This window comes from Scyliorhinus torazame, chromosome 12, assembly GCF_047496885.1.
Source record: "Scyliorhinus torazame isolate Kashiwa2021f chromosome 12, sScyTor2.1, whole genome shotgun sequence".
Classification (NCBI taxonomy): domain Eukaryota; kingdom Metazoa; phylum Chordata; class Chondrichthyes; order Carcharhiniformes; family Scyliorhinidae; genus Scyliorhinus; species Scyliorhinus torazame.
The window spans coordinates 131559773-131578368 of NC_092718.1; positions in this window are offsets into that span (position 1 = coordinate 131559773).

Here is an 18596-nt window from a genome sequence, read left to right on the forward strand (position 1 = left end):
GTGTGTGAGGTATCGCAGACTGTGTGTGGGGTATCGCAGAGTGTGTGTGAGGTATTGCAGAGTGTGTGTGAGTTACGTCAGGGTGTGTGTGAGGTACCTCAGAGTGTGTGTGAAGTACCTCAGGGTGTGTGTGAGGTACCTCAGAGTGTGTGTGAGGTACCTCTAGGTGTGTGTGAGGTATCGCAGAGTGTTTCTGAGATACCGCAGAGTGTGCACGATGGAGCTCAGAGTGTATGTGAGGTATCGCAGAGATTGTGTGAGGTATCGCAGAGTGTGTGTGAGGTATCGCAGAGTGTGTGTGAGGTATCGCAAAGTGTGTGTGAGGTACCGCAGAGTGTGTGTGAGGTACCGCAGAGTGTGTGTGAGGTACCGCAGAGTGTGTATCAGGTACTTCAGAGTGTGTGTGAGGTACCGCAGAGTGTGCGTTAGATACCGCAGAGTGTGTGTGAGGTTCATGAGGGTGTGTGTGAGTTAACGCCGAGTTTGTGTGAGGTATTGCAGAGTGTGTGTGAGGTACCACAGAGTGTGTGTGAGATCCCTCAGTGTGTGTGTGAGCTACCGCAGAGTGTGTGAGAGTTGTTACAGAGTGTGTGTGAGGTATCGCAGAGTGAGTGAGAGGTATGACAGAGTGTGTGTGAGGTACCTGAGGCTGTGTGTGAGGTACCGCAGAGTGTGTGTGAGGTATCGCAGAGTGTGTGTGAGGTCCCGCAGAGTGTGTGCAAGGTATCTCAGAGTGTGTGTGAGGGATCGCAGAGAGTGTGTGAGGTAGCGCAGAGTATGTGTGAGGTACCTCATGGTGTGTGTGAGGGATCGCAGAGTGTGTGTGAGGTAATGCAGAGTGTGTGTGAGGTACCTCGGGGCGCGTGTGAGGGATCGCAGACTGTGTGTGAGGGATCGCAGACTGTGTGTGAGGTATCGCAGAGTGTGTGTGAGGTATCGCAGAGTGTGTGTGAGGTACCTCAGGGTGTATGTGAGATACCTAAGAGTGTGTGTGAGCTAGCTCAGTGTGTGAGGTATCGCAGAGTGTGTGTGAGGTACCTCAGGCTGTATGTGAGGCATCGCAGAGTGTGTGTTAGTTACCGCAGAGTGTGTGTGAGATACCTCAGGGTGTGTGTGAGGGATCGCAGAATGTGTGTGAGGCATCGCAGAGTGTGTGTGAGGTACCGCAGAGTGTGTGTGAGTTAACGCAGAGTTTGTGTGAGGTATTGCAGAGTATGTGTGAGGTAACGCAGAGTGTGTGTGAGGTATCCCAGAGTGTGTGTGAGGCTACGCAGAGTGTGTGTGAGGTATCTCAGAGTGTGTGTGAGGTACCGCAGAGTGTGTGTGAGGTACCGCAGAGTGTGTGTGAGGTACCGCAGAGTGTGTGTGAGGTACCTCAGGGTGTGTGTGAGGGATCGCAGACTGTGTGTGAGGTATCGCAGAGTGTGTGTGAGGTATCGCAGAGTGTGTGTGAGTTAACGCAGAGTTTGTGTGCGGTATTGCAGAGTGTGTGTGAGGTATCGCAGAGTGTGTGTGAGGTATCGCAGAGTGTGTGTGAGGCTACGCAGAGTGTGTGTGAGGTACCGCAGAGGGTGTGTGAGATACCTCAGTGTGTGTGTGAGCTACCGCAGAGTGTGTGAGAGGTGTTACAGAGTGTGTGTGAGGTATCGCAGAGTGAGTGAGAGGTATGACAGAGTGTGTGTGAGGTATCGCAGTGTGTGTGTCAGGTATCGCAGAGTGTGTGTGAGGTATCGCAGAGTGAGCACGATGTAGCTCAGAGTGTGTGTGTGGAAGGTCAGAGTGTGTGTGATGTATTGCAGAGTGTGTGTGAGGTACCTCAGAGTGTGTGTGAGGTATCGCAGAGTGTGTGTGAGGTAGGTTAGAGTGTGCGTGAGGTACGTCAAAGAGTGTGTGAGGTACCTCAGGGTGTGTGTGAGGTATCGCAGAGTGTGTGTGAGGCTACGCAGAGTGTGTGTGAGGTACCGCAGAGTGTGCATGAGGTACCTCATGGTGTGTGTAAGAGATCGCAGAATGTGTGTGAGGGAACGCAGAGTGTGTGTGAGGTACCTCAGGATGTGTGTGAGGGATCACAGACTGTGTGTGAGGGATCGCAGAGTGTGTGTGAGGTCCCGCAGAGTGTGTGCAAAGTATCGCAGAGTGTGTGTGAGGTTACGCAGAGTGTGTGCAAGGTATCGCAGTGTGTGTGTGAAGTATCTCAGAGTGTGTGTGAGTGATCGCAGAGTGTGTGTGAGGTAGCGCAGAGTATGTGTGAGGTACCTCATGGTGTGTGTGAGGGATCGCAGAGTGTGTGTGAGGTAATGCAGAGTGTGTTTTAGGTACCTCGGGGTGCGTGTGAGGGATCGCAGACTGTGTGTGAGGTATCGCAGAGTGTGTGTGAGGTACATCAGGGTGTGTGTGAGGTACCTCAGGGTGTGTGTGAGGAACCTCATGGTGTGTGTGAGGGATCGCAGAGTGTGTGTGAGGGATCGCAGAGTGAGTGTGAGGTACCTCAGGGTGTGTGTGAGGTACCTCAGGGTGTGTGTGAGGTAGATCAGAGTATATGTGAGGTATCGCAGAGTGTGTGTGAGGTAGGTCAGAGTGTGTGTGAGGGATCGCAGAGTGTGTGTGAGGTAACGCAGAGTGTGTGTGAGGTATCGCAGAGCGTGTGTAAGGGATCGCAGTGTTTGTGAGGTATCGCAGAGTGTGTGTGAGGTACCTCAGGGTGCTTGTGAAGTACGTCAGAGTGTGTGTGAGATACCTCAGGGTGTGTGTGAGGTAGGTCAGAGTGCGTGTGAGGTACCGCAGAGTGCGTGTGAGGTACCGCAGAGTGCGTGTGAGGTACCTCAGGGTGTGTGTGAGGGATCGCAGAGGTTGTGTGAGGGATCGCAGAGTGTGTGTGAGGTATTGCAGAGCGTGTGTGAGGGATCGCAGTGTTTGTGAGGTATCGCAGAGTCTGTGTGAGGTACCGCAGAGTGTGTGTGAGGTACCTCAGTGTGAGTTTGAGGTACGTCAGAGTGTGTGTGAGGTACCTCGGTGTGTGTGAGGTACAACAGGGTGTGTGTGAGGTAGGTCAGAGTGTGTGTGAGGACCGCAGAGTGTGTGTGAGGTACCGCAGAGACTGTGTTAGGTACCTCAAGGTGTGTGTGAGGGATCGCAGAGTGTGTGTGAGGTACCTCAGGGTGTGTGTGAGGTACCGCAGAGTGTGCGTGAGGTACCTCAGAGTGTGTGTGAGGTACCTCAGGGTGTGTGAGGGAGCGCAGAGTGTGTGTGAAGTACCGCAGAGTTTGTGTGAGGTACCTCGGTGTGTGTGTGAGGTAGGTCAGAGTGTGTGTGAGGTAGGTCAGAGTGTGTGTGAGGGATCGCAGAGTGTGTGTGAGGTACCGCAGAGTGTGTGTGAGGTACCTCAGGGTGTGTGTGAGGGATCGCAGAGGATGTGTGAAGCACCTCAGGGTGTGTGTGAGGGATCGCAGTGTGTGTGTGAGGTACCGCAGAGTGTGTGTGAGGTACCTCAGGGTGCGTGTGAGGGAGCGCAGACTGTGTGTGAGGGATCGCAGAGTGTGTGTGAGGTAACGCAGAGTGTGTGAGGTACCTCAGGGTGGGTGTGAGGGATCGCAGACTGTGTGTGAGGGATCGCAGACTGTGTGTGAGGGATCGCAGACTGTGTGTGAGGGATCGCAGACTGTGTGTGAGGGATCGCAGACTGTGTGTGAGGGATCGCAGACTGTGTGTGAGGTAGCTCAGAGTGTGTGTGATGTATCGCAGAGTGTGTGTGTGAGGTATCGCAGAGTGTATGTTAGGGATCGCAGACTGTGTGAGGTACCGCAGAGTGTGCATGATGTAGATCCGAGTGTGTGTGCGGTTCCGCAGAGTGTGTGTGAGGTACCTCGGGGTGCGTGTGAGGGATCGCAGACTGTGTGTGAGGGATCGCAGACTGTGTGTGAGGTATCGCAGAGTGTGTGTGAGGTATCGCAGAGTGTGTGTGAGGTACCTCAGGGTGTATGTGAGCTACCTAAGAGTGTGTGTGAGCTAGCTCAGTGTGTGAGGTATCGCAGAGTGTGTGTGAGGTACCTCAGGCTGTATGTGAGGCATCGCAGAGTGTGTGTTAGTTACCGCAGAGTGTGTGTGAGATACCTCAGGGTGTGTGTGAGGGATCGCAGAATGTGTGTGAGGCATCGCAGAGTGTGTGTGAGGTACCGCAGAGTGTGTGAGAGGTACCTCAGAGTGTGTGTGAGGTATCGCAGAGAGTGTGTGAGTTAACGCAGAGTTTGTGTGAGGTATTGCAGAGAATGTGTGAGGTAACGCAGAGTGTGAGTGAGGTATCCCAGAGTGTGTGTGAGGTACCGCAGAGTGTGTGTGAGGTACCTCTGGGTGTGTGTGAGGTATCGCAGAGTGTGTGTGAGTTAACGCAGAGTTTGTGTGAGGTATCGCAGAGTGTGTGTGACGGATCGCAGAGTGTGAATGAGGTACCTCAGGGTGTGTGTGAGGTATCACAGAGTGTGTGTGAGTTAACGCAGAGTTTGTGTGAGGTATTGCAGAGTGTGTGTGAGGTACCACAGAGTGTGTGTGAGATACCTCAGTGTGTGTGTGAGCTACCGCAGAGTGTGTGAGAGGTGTGACAGAGTGTGTGTGAGGTATCGCAGAGTGAGTGAGAGGTATGACAGAGTGTGTGTGAGGTATCGCAGTGTGTGTGTCAGGTATCGCAGAGTGTGTGTGAGGTATCGCAGAGTGAGCACGATGTAGCTCAGAGTGTGGGTGAGGAAGGTCAGAGTGTGTGTGATGTATTGCAGAGTGTGTGTGAGGTACCTCAGAGTGTGTGTGAGGTATCGCAGAGTGTGTGTGAGGTAGGTTAGAGTGTGCGTGAGGTACGTCAGAGAGTGTGTGAGGTACCTCAGGGTCTGTGTGAGGTACCTCAGGGTGTATGTGAGGTCCCGCAGTTTATGTGTGATACCGCAGTGTGTATGAGTTACCGCAGAGTGTGTGTGAGGTATCGCAGAGTGTGTGTGAGGTACCTCAGGGTGTGTGTGAGGGATCGCAGAGAGTGTGTGAGTTACCGCAGAGTGTGTGTGAAATACCTCAGGGTGTGTGTGAGGGATCGCAGACTGTGTGTGAGGTATCGCAGAGTGTGTGTGAGGTATCGCAGAGTGTGTGTGAGTTAACGCAGAGTTTGTGTGCGGTATTGCAGAGTGTGTGTGAGGTATCGCAGAGTGTGTGTGAGGTATCGCAGAGTGTGTGTGAGGCTACGCAGAGTGTGTGTGAGGTACCGCAGAGTGTGTGTGAGATACCTCAGTGTGTGTGTGAGCTACCGCAGAGTGTGTGAGAGGTGTTACAGAGTGTGTGTGAGGTATCGCAGAGTGAGTGAGAGGTATGACAGAGTGTGTGTGAGGTATCGCAGAGTGAGCACGATGTAGCTCAGAGTGTGTGTGTGGAAGGTCAGAGTTTGTGTGATGTATTGCAGAGTGTGTGTGAGGTACCTCAGAGTGTGTGTGAGGTATCGCAGAGTGTGTGTGAGGTAGGTTAGAGTGTGCGTGAGGTACGTCAAAGAGTGTGTGAGGTACCTCAGGGTGTGTGTGAGGTACCTCAGGGTGTATGTGAGGTCCCGCAGTGTATGTGTGATACCGCAGTGTGTATGAGTTACCGCAGAGTGTGTGTGAGGTATCGCAGAGTGTGTGTGAGGTACCTCAGGGTGTGTGTGAGGGATCGCAGAGTGTGTGTGAGTTACGGCAGAGTGTGTGTGAAATACCTCAGGGTGTGTGTGAGGGATCGCAGACTGTGTGTGAGGTATCGCAGAGTGTGTGTGAGGTATCGCAGAGTGTGCGAGAGGTACCTCAGAGTGTGCGAGAGGTACCTCAGAGTGTGTGTGAGGTATCGCAGAGTGTGTGTGAGTTAACGCAGAGTTTGTGTGCGGTATTGCAGAGTGTGTGTGAGGTATCGCAGAGTGTGTGTGAGGCTACGCAGAGTGTGTGTGAGGTACCGCAGAGTGTGCATGAGGTACCTCATGGTGTGTGTGAGAGATCGCAGAATGTGTGTGAGGGAACGCAGAGTGTGTGTGAGGTACCTCAGGATGTGTGTGAGGGATCACAGACTGTGTGTGAGGGATCGCAGAGTGTGTGTGAGGTCCCGCAGAGTGTGTGCAAGGTATCGCAGAGTGTGTGTGAGGTTACGCAGAGTGTGTGCAAGGTATCGCAGTGTGTGTGTGAAGTATCTCAGAGTGTGTGTGAGTGATCGCAGAGTGTGTGTGAGGTAGCGCAGAGTATGTGTGAGGTACCTCATGGTGTGTGTGAGGGATCGCAGAGTGTGTGTGAGGTAATGCAGAGTGTGTTTTAGGTACCTCGGGGTGCGTGTGAGGGATCGCAGACTGTGTATGAGGTATCGCAGAGTGTGTGTGAGGTACCTCAGGGTGTGTCTGAGGTACCTCAGGGTGTGTGTGAGGAACCTCATGGTGTGTGTGAGGGATCGCAGAGTGTGTGTGAGGGATCGCAGAGTGTGTGTGAGGTACCTCAGGGTGTGTGTGAGGTACCTCAGGGTGTGTGTGAGGTAGATCAGAGTATGTGTGCGGTATCGCAGAGTGTGTGTGAGGTAGGTCAGAGTGTGTGTGAGGGATCGCAGAGTGTGTGTGAGGTAACGCAGAGTGTGTGTGAGGTATCGCAGAGCGTGTGTAAGGGATCGCAGTGTTTGTGAGGTATCGCAGTGTGTGTGAGGTACCTCAGGGTGCTTGTGAAGTACGTCAGAGTGTGTGTGAGATACCTCAGGATGTGTGTGAGGTAGGTCAGAGTGCGTGTGAGGTACCGCAGAGTGCGTGTGAGGTACCTCAGGGTGTGTGTGAGGTACCTCAGTGTGAGTTTGAGGTACGTCAGAGTGTGTGTGAGGTACCTCGGTGTGTGTGAGGTAGGTCAGAGTGTGTGTGAGGACCGCAGTGTGTGTGTGAGGTACCGCAGAGACTGTGTTAGGTACCTCAAGGTGTGTGTGAGGGATCGCAGAGTGTGTGTGAGGTACCTCAGGGTGTGTGTGAGGTACCGCAGAGTTTGCGTGAGATACCTCGGTGTGTGTGAGGTACGTCAGAGTGTGTGTGAGGTAGGTCAGAGTGTGTGTGAGGTAGGTCAGAGTTTGTGTGAGGGATCGCAGAGTGTGTGTGAGGTACCGCAGAGTGTGTGTGAGGTACCTCAGGGTGTGTGTGAGGGATCGCAGAGGATGTGTGAGGCACCTCAGGGTGTGTGTGAGGGATCGCAGTGTGTGTGTGAGGTACCGCAGAGTGTGTGTGAGGTACCTCAGGGTGCGTGTGAGGTACGTCAAAGTGTGTGTGAGGTACCTCAGGGTGTGTGTGAGGTAACGTAGAGTGTGTGTGAGGTACCTCAGGGTGTCTGTGAGGGAGCGCAGACTGTGTGTGAGGGATCGCAGAGTGTGTGTGAAGTACCGCAGAGTTTGTGTGAGGTAACGCAGAGTGTGTGAGGTATCGTAGAGTGTGTGTGAGGTTACGCAGAGTTTGTGTGAGGGATCGCAGAGTGTGTGTGAGGTACCGCAGAGTGTGTGTGAGGTTACGCAGAGTTTGTGTGAGGGATCGCAGAGTGTGTGTGAGGTAACGCAGAGTGTGTGAGGTACCTCAGGGTGGGTGTGAGGGATCGCAGACTGTGTGTGAGGGATCGCAGACTGTGTGTGAGGGATCGCAGACTGTGTGTGAGGGATCGCAGACTGTGTGTGAGGGATCGCAGACTGTGTGTGAGGGATCGCAGACTGTGTGTGAGGTAGCTTAGAGTGTGTGTGATGTATCGCAGAGTGTGTGTGTGAGGTATCGCAGAGTGTATGTTAGGGATCGCAGACTGTGTGAGGTACCGCAGAGTGTGCATGATGTAGATCCGAGTGTGTGTGAGGTACCTCAGGGTGTGTGTGAGGTAGATCAGAGTATGTGTGCGGTATCGCAGAGTGTGTGTGAGGTAGGTCAGAGTGTGTGTGAGGGATCGCAGAGTGTGTGTGAGGTAACGCAGAGTGTGTGTGAGGTATCGCAGAGCGTTTGTAAGGGATCGCAGTGTGTGTGAGGTATCGCAGAGTGTGTGTGAGGTACCTCAGGGTGTGTGTGAGGTACCTCAGTGTGAGTTTGAGGTACGTCAGAGTGTGTGTGAGGTACCTCGGTGTGTGTGAGGTAGGTCAGAGTGTGTGTGAGGACCGCAGAGTGTGTGTGAGGTACCGCAGAGACTGTGTTAGGTACCTCAAGGTGTGTGTGAGGGATCGCAGAGTGTGTGTGAGGTACCTCAGGGTGTGTGTGAGGTACCGCAGAGTGTGCGTGAGGTACCTCAGAGTGTGTGTGAGGTACCTCAGGGTGTGTGAGGGAGCGCAGAGTGTGTGTGAAGTACCGCAGAGTTTGTGTGAGGTACCTCGGTCTGTGTGTGAGGTAGGTCAGAGTGTGTGTGAAGTACCGCAGAGTTTGCGTGAGATACCTCGGTGTGTGTGAGGTACGTCAGAGTGTGTGTGAGGTAGGTCAGAGTGTGTGTGAGGGATCGCAGAGTGTGTGTGAGGTACCGCAGAGTGTGTGTGAGGTACCTCAGGGTGTGTGTGAGGGATCGCAGAGGATGTGTGAGGCACCTCAGGGTGTGTGTGAGGGATCGCAGTGTGTGTGTGAGGTACCGCAGAGTGTGTGTGAGGTACCTCAGGGTGCGTGTGAGGTACGTCAAAGTGTGTGTGAGGTACCTCAGGGTGTGTGTGAGGTAACGTAGAGTGTGTGTGAGGTACCTCAGGGTGTCTGTGAGGGAGCGCAGACTGTGTGTGAGGGATCGCAGAGTGTGTGTGAAGTACCGCAGAGTTTGTGTGAGGTAACGCAGAGTGTGTGAGGTATCGCAGAGTGTGTGTGAGGTTACGCAGAGTTTGTGTGAGGGATCGCAGAGTGTGTGTGAGGTACCGCAGAGTGTGTGTGAGGTTACGCAGAGTTTGTGTGAGGGATCGCAGAGTGTGTGTGAGGTAACACAGAGTGTGTGAGGTACCTCAGGGTGGGTGTGAGGGATCGCAGACTGTGTGTGAGGGATCGCAGACTGTGTGTGAGGGATCGCAGACTGTGTGTGAGGGATCGCAGACTGTGTGTGAGGGATCGCAGACTGTGTGTGAGGGATCGCAGACTGTGTGTGAGGTAGCTCAGAGTGTGTGTGATGTATCGCAGAGTGTGTGTGTGAGGTATCGCAGAGTGTATGTTAGGGATCGCAGACTGTGTGAGGTACCGCAGAGTGTGCATGATGTAGATCCGAGTGTGTGTGAGGTACCTCAGGGTGTGTGTGAGGTAGATCAGAGTATGTGTGCGGTATCGCAGAGTGTGTGTGAGGTAGGTCAGAGTGTGTGTGAGGGATCGCAGAGTGTGTGTGAGGTACCTCAGTGTGAGTTTGAGGTACGTCAGAGTGTGTGTGAGGTACCTCGGTGTGTGTGTGAGGTAGGTCAGAGTGTGTGTGAGGACCGCAGAGTGTGTGTGAGGTACCGCAGAGACTGTGTTAGGTACCTCAAGGTGTGTGTGAGGGATTGCAGAGTGTGTGTGAGGTACCTCAGGGTGTGTGTGAGGTACCGCAGAGTGTGCGTGAGGTACCTCAGAGTGTGTGTGAGGTACCTCAGGGTGTGTGAGGGATCGCAGAGTGTGTGTGAAGTACCGCAGAGTTTGTGTGAGGTACCTCGGTGTGTGTGTGAGGTAGGTCAGAGTGTGTGTGAAGTACCGCAGAGTTTGCGTGAGATACCTCGGTGTGTGTGAGGTACGTCAGAGTGTGTGTGAGGTAGGTCAGAGTGTGTGTGAGGTAGGTCAGAGTGTGTGTGAGGGATCGCAGAGTGTGTGTGAGGTACCGCAGAGTGTGTGTGAGGTACCTCAGGGTGTGTGTGAGGGATCGCAGAGGATGTGTGAGGCACCTCAGGGTGTGTGTGAGGGATCGCAGTGTGTGTGTGAGGTACCGCAGAGTGTGTGTGAGGTACCTCAGGGTGCGTGTGAGGTACGTCAAAGTGTGTGTGAGGTACCTCAGGGTGTGTGTGAGGTAACGTAGAGTGTGTGTGAGGTACCTCAGGGTGTCTGTGAGGGAGCGCAGACTGTGTGTGAGGGATCGCAGAGTGTGTGTGAAGTACCGCAGAGTTTGTGTGAGGTAACGCAGAGTGTGTGAGGTATCGCAGAGTGTGTGTGAGGTTACGCAGAGTTTGTGTGAGGGATCGCAGAGTGTGTATGAGGTACCGCAGAGTGTGTGTGAGGTTACGCAGAGTTTGTGTGAGGGATCGCAGAGTGTGTGTGAGGTAACGCAGAGTGTGTGAGGTACCTCAGGGTGGGTGTGAGGGATCGCAGACTGTGTGTGAGGGATCGCAGACTGTGTGTGAGGGATCGCAGACTGTGTGTGAGGGATCGCAGAGTGTGTGTGAGGTATCTCAGAGTGTGTGTGATGTATCGCAGAGTGTGTGTGTGAGGTATCGCAGAGTGTATGTTAGGGATCGCAGACTGTGTGAGGTACCGCAGAGTGTGCATGATGTAGATCCGAGTGTGTGTGCGGTTCCGCAGAGTGTGTGCGAGGTTCCGCAGAGTGTGTGTGAGGGTTCGCAGAGTGTGTGTGAGATACCGCAGAGTGTGTCAGGTATCACAGAGTGTGTGTGAGGGATCGCAGACTGTGTGAGGTATCGCAGAGTGTGTGTGAGGTATCGCAGAGTGTGTGTGCGGTATCGCAGAGTGTGTGTGAGGTATCGCAGAGTGTGTGTGTGGTATCGCAGAGTGTGTGTGAGGTATCGCAGAGTGTGTGTGAGGTACCTCAGGGTGTGTGTGAGGTACCGGAGAATGTTCATGAGGGACCTCAGAGATTGTGTGAGGTATCTCAGAGTGGGTGTGTGGGAACGCAGAGTGTGTGTCAGGTACCTCAGTGTGTGTGTCAGGTACCTCAGTGTGTGTGTGAGGTATCGCAGAGTGTGTGTGAGGGATCGCAGAATGTGTGTGAGGGATCGCAGAATGTGTGTTAGGGATCGCAGAATGTGTGTGAGGTACAGCAGAGCGTGAGTGAGGTACCTCGGAGTGTGTGTGAGGTACCTCGGAGTGTGTGTGATGTACCTCAGGGTGTGTGTGTGGGAGCGCAGACTGTGTGTGAGGGATCGCAGAGTGTGTGTGAGGTATCGCAGAGTGTGTGTGAGGTACCTCAGGGTGCGTGTGAGGTACTTCGGTGTGTGTGAGGTACGTCAGAGTGTGTGTGAGGTACCTCAGGGTGTGTGTGACGTAGGTCAGAGTGTGTGTGAGGACCGCAGAGTGTGTGTGAGGTAGGTCAGAGTGTGTGTGAGGGATCGCAGAGTGTGTGTGAGGTACCGCAGAATGTGTGTGAGGTACCTCAGTGTGGGTGTGAGGTACCGCAGAGTGCGTGTGAGGTACCGCAGAGTGTGTGTGACGTACCTCAGGGTGCGTGTGAGGTACGTCAGAGTGTGTGTGAGGTACCTCAGGGCGTATGTGAGGTAACTCAGGGTGTGTGTGAGGGATCGCAGAGTGTGTGTGAGGTAACGCAGAGTGTGTGTGAGGTACCTCAGGGTGTGTGTGAGGGATCGCAGACTGTGTGTGAGGTATCGCAGAGTGTGTGTAAGGGATCGCAGAGTGTGTATGAGGTACCTGAGGGTGTGTGAGCTACCTCAGGGTGTGTGTGAGGTATCGCAGAGTGTGTGTGAGGTATCGCAGAGTGTGTGTGAGGTACCGCAGAGTGTGTGTGAGGTACCGCAGAGTGTGTGTGAGGTACCTCAGGGTGCGTGTGAGGTACGTCAGAGTGTGTGTGAGGTACATCAGGGCGTATGTGAGGTAACTCAGGGTGTGTGTGAGGGATCGCAGAGTGTGTGTGAGATAACGCAGAGTGTGGGTGAGGTACCTCAGGGTGTGTGTGAGGGATCGCAGACTGTGTGTGAGGTATCGCAGAGTGTGTGTAAGGGATCGCAGAGTGTGTATGAGGTACCTCAGGGTGTGTGTGAGCTACCTCAGGGTGTGTGTGAGGTATCGCAGAGTGTGTGTGAGGTATCGCAGAGTGTGTGTGAGGTATCGCAGAGTGTGTGTGAGGTATCGCAGACTGTGTGTGAGGTATCGCAGAGTGTGAGTAAGGGATCGCAGAGTGTGTATGAGGTACCTCAGGGTGTGTGTGAGCTAGCTCAGAGTGTATGTGAGTTAGTTCAGAGTGTATGTCAGGTATCGCAGAGTTTGTGTGAGGTCCCTCAGAGTGTGTGTGAGGTATCGCAGAGTGTGTGTGAGGTATCGCAGAGTGTGTGTGAGGTATCGCAGAGTGTGTGTGAGGTTTCGCAGAGTGTGTGTGAGGTTTCGCAGAGTGTGTGTGAGGTATCGCAGAGTGTGTGTGAGGTATCGCAGAGTGTGTGTGAGGTATCGCAGAGTGTGTGTGAGGTATCGCAGAGTGTGTGTGAGGTATCGCAGAGTGTGTGTGAGGTATCGCAGAGTGTGTGTGAGGTATCGCAGAGTGTGTGTGAGGTAATGCAGGGTGTGTGTGAGGTATCGCAGAGTGTGTGTGAGGTAATGCAGAGTGTGTGTGAGGTATCGCAGAGTGTGTGTGAGGTATCGCAGGGTGTGTGTGAGGTGTCGCAGGGTGTGTGTGACGTGCGTCAGGGTGTGTGTGAGGTTACGCAGAGTGTGTGTGAGGTACCGCAGAGTGTGCATGAGGTGCCTCAGAGTGTGCGTGAGGGATCGCAGAGTGTGCGTGAGGGATCGCAGAGTGTGTGTGAGGTACCGCAGAGTTTGTGTGAGGTACCTCACGGTGTGTGTGAGGGATCGCAGAGTGTGTGTGAGGAATCGCAGACTGTGGATGAGGTATCGCAGAATGTGGGTGAGGTATCGCAGAGTGTGTGTGAGGTACCTCAGCGTGTGTGTGAGGTACCTCACCGTGTGTGTGAGCTACCTCAGCATGTGTGTGAGCTACGTCAGACTGTGTGTGAGCTAGCTCAGAGTGTGTGTGATGTAACGCAGAGTGTGAGTGAGGTACCTCAGGGTGTGTGTGAGGTACCTCAGGGTGCTTCTGAAGTACGTCAGAGTGTGTGTGAGATACCTCAGGGTGTGTGTGAGGTAGGTCAGAGTGTGCTTGAGGACCGCAGAGTGTGTGTGAGGTACCGAAGAGTGCGTGTGAGGTACCTCAGGGTGTGTGTGAGGGATCGCAGAGGTTGTGTGAGGGATCGCAGAGTGTTTGTGAGGTATCGCAGAGTGTGTGTGAGGTACCTCAGCGTGTGTGTGAGGTACCTCACCGTGTGTGTGAGCGACCTCAGCATGTGTGTGAGCTACGTCAGACTGTGTGTGAGCTAGCTCAGAGTGTGTGTGAGGTACCGAAGAGTGCGTGTGAGGTACCTCAGGGTTTGTGTGAGGGATCGCAGAGGTTGTGTGAGGGATCGCAGAGTGTTTGTGAGGTATCGCAGAGTGTGTGTGAGGTACCTCAGCGTGTGTGTGAGGTACCTCACCGTGTGTGTGAGCGACCTCAGCATGTGTGTGAGCTACGTCAGACTGTGTGTGAGCTAGCTCAGAGTGTGTGTGATGTATCGCAGAGTGTGAGTGAGGTACCTCAGGGTGTGTGTGAGGTACCTCAGGGTGTGTGTGAGGTACCTCAGGGTGTGTGTGAGGGATCGCAGAGGGTGTGTGAGGTAGCTCAGGGTGTGTGTGAGGTACCTCAGGGTGTGTTTGAGGTAGATCAGAGTATGTGTGAGGTACCTCAGGGTGTTTTTGAGGTAGATCAGAGTATGTGTGAGGTATCGCAGAGTGTGTGTGAGGTAGGTCAGAGTGTGTGTGAGGGATCGCAGAGTGTGTGTAAGGTAACGCAGAGTGTGTGTGAGGGATAGCAGTGTTTGTGAGGTATCGCAGAGTGTGTGTGAGGTACCGCAGAGTGTGTGTGAGGTACCTCAGGGTGAGTTTGAGGTACGTCAGAGTGTGTGTGAGGTACCTCGGTGTGTGTGAGGTACCACAGGGTGTGTGTGAGGTAAGTCAGAGTGTGTGTGAGGACCGCAGAGTGTGTGTGAGGTACCACAGAGTGTGTGTTAGGTACCACAGAGTGTGTGTTAGGGACCGCAGAGTGTGCGTGAGGTACCTCAGAGTGTGTGTGAGGTACCTCAGGGTGTGTGAGGGAGCGCAGAGTGTGTGTGAAGTACCGCAGAGTTTGTGTGAGGTACCTCGGTGTGTGTGAGGTACGTCAGAGTGTGTGTGAGGACCGCAGAGTGTGTGTGAGGTAGGTCAGAGTGTGTGTGAGGTACCTCAGGGTGGGTGTGAGGGATCGCAGAGTGTGTGTGAGGTACCTCAGGGTGTGTGTGAGGTACCTCAGGGTGTGTGTGAGGTACCTCGGGGCGTATGTGAGGTAACTCAGGGTGTGTGTGAGGGATCGCAGAGTGTGTGTGAGGTAACGCAGAGTGTGTGTGAGGTACCTCAGGGTGTGTGTGAGGGATCGCAGACTGTGTGTGAGGTATCGCAGAGTGTGAGTAAGGGATCGCAGAGTGTGTATGAGGTACCTCAGGGTGTGTGTGAGCTAGCTCAAAGTGTATGTGCATTAGTTCAGAGTGTGTGTGAGGTATCGCAGAGTGTGTGTGAGGTATCGCAGAGTGTGTGTGAGGTATCGCAGAGTGTGCGTGAGGTATCGCAGAGTGTGTGTAAGGGATCGCAGAGTGTGTATGAGGTACCTCAGGGTGTGTGTGAGCTACCTCAGGGTGTGTGTGAGGTATTGCAGAGTGTGTGTGAGGTATAGCAGAGTGTGTGTGAGGTACCGCAGAGTGTGTGTGAGGTACCGCAGAGTGTGTGTGAGGTACCTCAGGGTGCGTGTGAGGTACGTCAGAGTGTGTGTGAGGTACATCAGGGCGTATGTGAGGTAACTCAGGGTGTGTGTGAGGGATCGCAGAGTGTGTGTGAGATAACGCAGAGTGTGGGTGAGGTACCTCAGGGTGTGTGTGAGGGATCGCAGACTGTGTGTGAGGTATCGCAGAGTGTGTGTAAGGGATCGCAGAGTGTGTATGAGGTACCTCAGGGTGTGTGTGAGCTACCTCAGGGTGTGTGTGAGGTATCGCAGAGTGTGTGTGAGGTATCGCAGAGTGTGTGTGAGGTATCGCAGAGTGTGTGTGAGGTATCGCAGACTGTGTGTGAGGTATCGCAGAGTGTGAGTAAGGGATCGCAGAGTGTGTATGAGGTACCTCAGGGTGTGTGTGAGCTAGCTCAGAGTGTATGTGAGTTAGTTCAGAGTGTATGTCAGGTATCGCAGAGTTTGTGTGAGGTCCCTCAGAGTGTGTGTGAGGTATCGCAGAGTGTGTGTGAGGTATCGCAGAGTGTGTGTGAGGTATCGCAGAGTGTGTGTGAGGTTTCGCAGAGTGTGTGTGAGGTTTCGCAGAGTGTGTGTGAGGTATCGCAGAGTGTGTGTGAGGTATCGCAGAGTGTGTGTGAGGTATCGCAGAGTGTGTGTGAGGTATCGCAGAGTGTGTGTGAGGTATCGCAGAGTGTGTGTGAGGTATCGCAGACTGTGTGTGAGGTATCGCAGAGTGTGTGTGAGGTATCGCAGAGTGTGTGTGAGGTATCGCAGAGTGTGTGTGAGGTAATGCAGGGTGTGTGTGAGGTATCGCAGAGTGTGTGTGAGGTAATGCAGAGTGTGTGTGAGGTATCGCAGAGTGTGTGTGAGGTATCGCAGGGTGTGTGTGAGGTGTCGCAGGGTGTGTGTGACGTGCGTCAGGGTGTGTGTGAGGTTACGCAGAGTGTGTGTGAGGTACCGCAGAGTGTGCATGAGGTGCCTCAGAGTGTGCGTGAGGGATCGCAGAGTGTGCGTGAGGGATCGCAGACTGTGGATGAGGTATCGCAGAATGTGGGTGAGGTATCGCAGAGTGTGTGTGAGGTACCTCAGCGTGTGTGTGAGGTACCTCACCGTGTGTGTGAGCGACCTCAGCATGTGTGTGAGCTACGTCAGACTGTGTGTGAGCTAGCTCAGAGTGTGTGTGATGTATCGCAGAGTGTGAGTGAGGTACCTCAGGGTGTGTGTGAGGTACCTCAGGGTGTGTGTGAGGTACCTCAGGGTGTGTGTGAGGGATCGCAGAGGGTGTGTGAGGTAGCTCAGGGTGTGTGTGAGGTACCTCAGGGTGTGTTTGAGGTAGATCAGAGTATGTGTGAGGTACCTCAGGGTGTTTTTGAGGTAGATCAGAGTATGTGTGAGGTATCGCAGAGTGTGTGTGAGGTAGGTCAGAGTGTGTGTGAGGGATCGCAGAGTGTGTGTAAGGTAACGCAGAGTGTGTGTGAGGGATAGCAGTGTTTGTGAGGTATCGCAGAGTGTGTGTGAGGTACCGCAGAGTGTGTGTGAGGTACCTCAGGGTGAGTTTGAGGTACGTCAGAGTGTGTGTGAGGTACCTCGGTGTGTGTGAGGTACCACAGGGTGTGTGTGAGGTAAGTCAGAGTGTGTGTGAGGACCGCAGAGTGTGTGTGAGGTACCACAGAGTGTGTGTTAGGTACCACAGAGTGTGTGTTAGGGACCGCAGAGTGTGCGTGAGGTACCTCAGAGTGTGTGTGAGGTACCTCAGGGTGTGTGAGGGAGCGCAGAGTGTGTGTGAAGTACCGCAGAGTTTGTGTGAGGTACCTCGGTGTGTGTGAGGTACGTCAGAGTGTGTGTGAGGACCGCAGAGTGTGTGTGAGGTAGGTCAGAGTGTGTGTGAGGTACCTCAGGGTGGGTGTGAGGGATCGCAGAGTGTGTGTGAGGTACCTCAGGGTGTGTGTGAGGTACCTCAGGGTGTGTGTGAGGTACCTCGGGGCGTATGTGAGGTAACTCAGGGTGTGTGTGAGGGATCGCAGAGTGTGAGTAAGGGATCGCAGAGTGTGTATGAGGTACCTCAGGGTGTGTGTGAGCTAGCTCAAAGTGTATGTGCATTAGTTCAGAGTGTGTGTGAGGTATCGCAGAGTGTGTGTGAGGTATCGCAGAGTGTGTGTGAGGTATCGCAGAGTGTGCGTGAGGTATCGCAGAGTGTGTGTGAGGTATCGCAGAGTGTGTGTGAGGTATCGCAGAGTGTGTGTGAGGTATCGCAGAGTGTGTGTGAGGTAATGCAGAGTGTGTGTGAGGTATCGCAGAGTGTGTGTGAGGTAATGCAGAGTGTGTGTGAGGTATCGCAGAGTGTGTGTGAGGTGCGTCAGGGTGTGTGTGAGGTGTCGCAGAGTGTGTGTGACGTGCGTCAGGGTGTGTGTGAGATATCGCAGAGTGTGTGTGAGGTAATGCAGAGTGTGTGTGAGGTACCGCAGAGTGTGCATGAGGTACCTCAGAGTGTGCATGAGGGATCGCAGAGTGTGCGTGAGGGATCGCAGAGTGTGTGTGAGGTACCGCAGAGTTTGTGTGAGGTACCTCACGGTGTGTGTGAGGGATCGCAGAGTGTGTGTGAGGAATCGCAGACTGTGGATGAGGTATCGCAGAATGTGGGTGAGGTATCGCAGAGCGTGTGTGAGGTACCTCAGCATGTGTGTGAGCTACGTCAGACTGTGTGTGAGCTAGCTCAGAGTGTGTGTGATGTATCGCAGAGTGTGAGTGAGGTAACTCAGGGTGTGTGTGAGGTACCTCAGGGTGTGTGTGAGGTACCTCAGGGTGTGTGTGAGGGATCGCAGAGGGTGTGTGAGGTAGCTCAGGGTGTGTGTGAGGTACCTCAGGGTGTGTTTGAGGTAGATCAGAGTATGTGTGAGGTATCGCAGAGTGTGTGTGAGGTAGGTCAGAGTGTGTGTGAGGGATCGCAGAGTGTGTGTAAGGTAACGCAGAGTGTGTGTGAGGTATCGCAGAGCGTGTGTAAGGGATCGCAGTGTTTGTGAGGTATCGCAGAGTGTGTGTGAGGTACCTCAGGGTGCTTGTGAAGTACGTCAGAGTGTGTGTGAGATACCTCAGGGTGTGTGTGAGGTATGTCAGAGTGTGCTTGAGGACCGCAGAGTGTGTGTGAGGTACCGAAGAGTGCGTGTGAGGTACCTCAGGGTGTGTGTGAGGGATCGCAGAGGTTGTGTGAGGGATCGCAGAGTGTGTGTGAGGTATCGCAGAGCGTGTGTAAGGGATAGCAGTGTTTGTGAGGTATCGCAGAGTGTGTGTGAGGTACCGCAGAGTGTGTGTGAGGTACCTCAGGGTGAGTTTGAGGTACGTCAGAGTGTGTGTGAGGTACCTCGGTGTGTGTGAGGTACCACAGGGTGTGTGTGAGGTACCACAGAGTGTGTGTTAGGTACCGCAGAGTGTGCGTGAGGTACCTCAGAGTGTGTGTGAGGTACCTCAGGGTGTGTGAGGGAGCGCAGAGTGTGTGTGAAGTACCGCAGAGTTTGTGTGAGGTACCTCGGTGTGTGTGAGGTAACTCAGTGTGTGTGTGAGGTGGTCAGAGTGTGTGTGAAGTACCGCAGAGTTTGTGTGAGGTACCTCGGTGTGTGTGAGGTACGTCAGAGTGTGTGTGAGGACCGCAGAGTGTGTGTGATGTAGGTCAGAGTGCGTGTGAGGTGCCGCAGAGTGTGCGAGAGGTAGCTCAGGGTGTGTGTGAGGGATCGCAGAGGTTGTGTGAGGCACCTCAGGGTGTGTGTGAGGGATCGCAGTGTGTGTGTGAGGTACCTCAGGGTGCGTGTGAGGTACCTCAGGGTGTGTGTGAGGTAACGCAGAGTGTGTGTGAGGTACCTCAGGGTGTGTGTGAGGTAACGCAGAGTGTGTGTGAGGTAC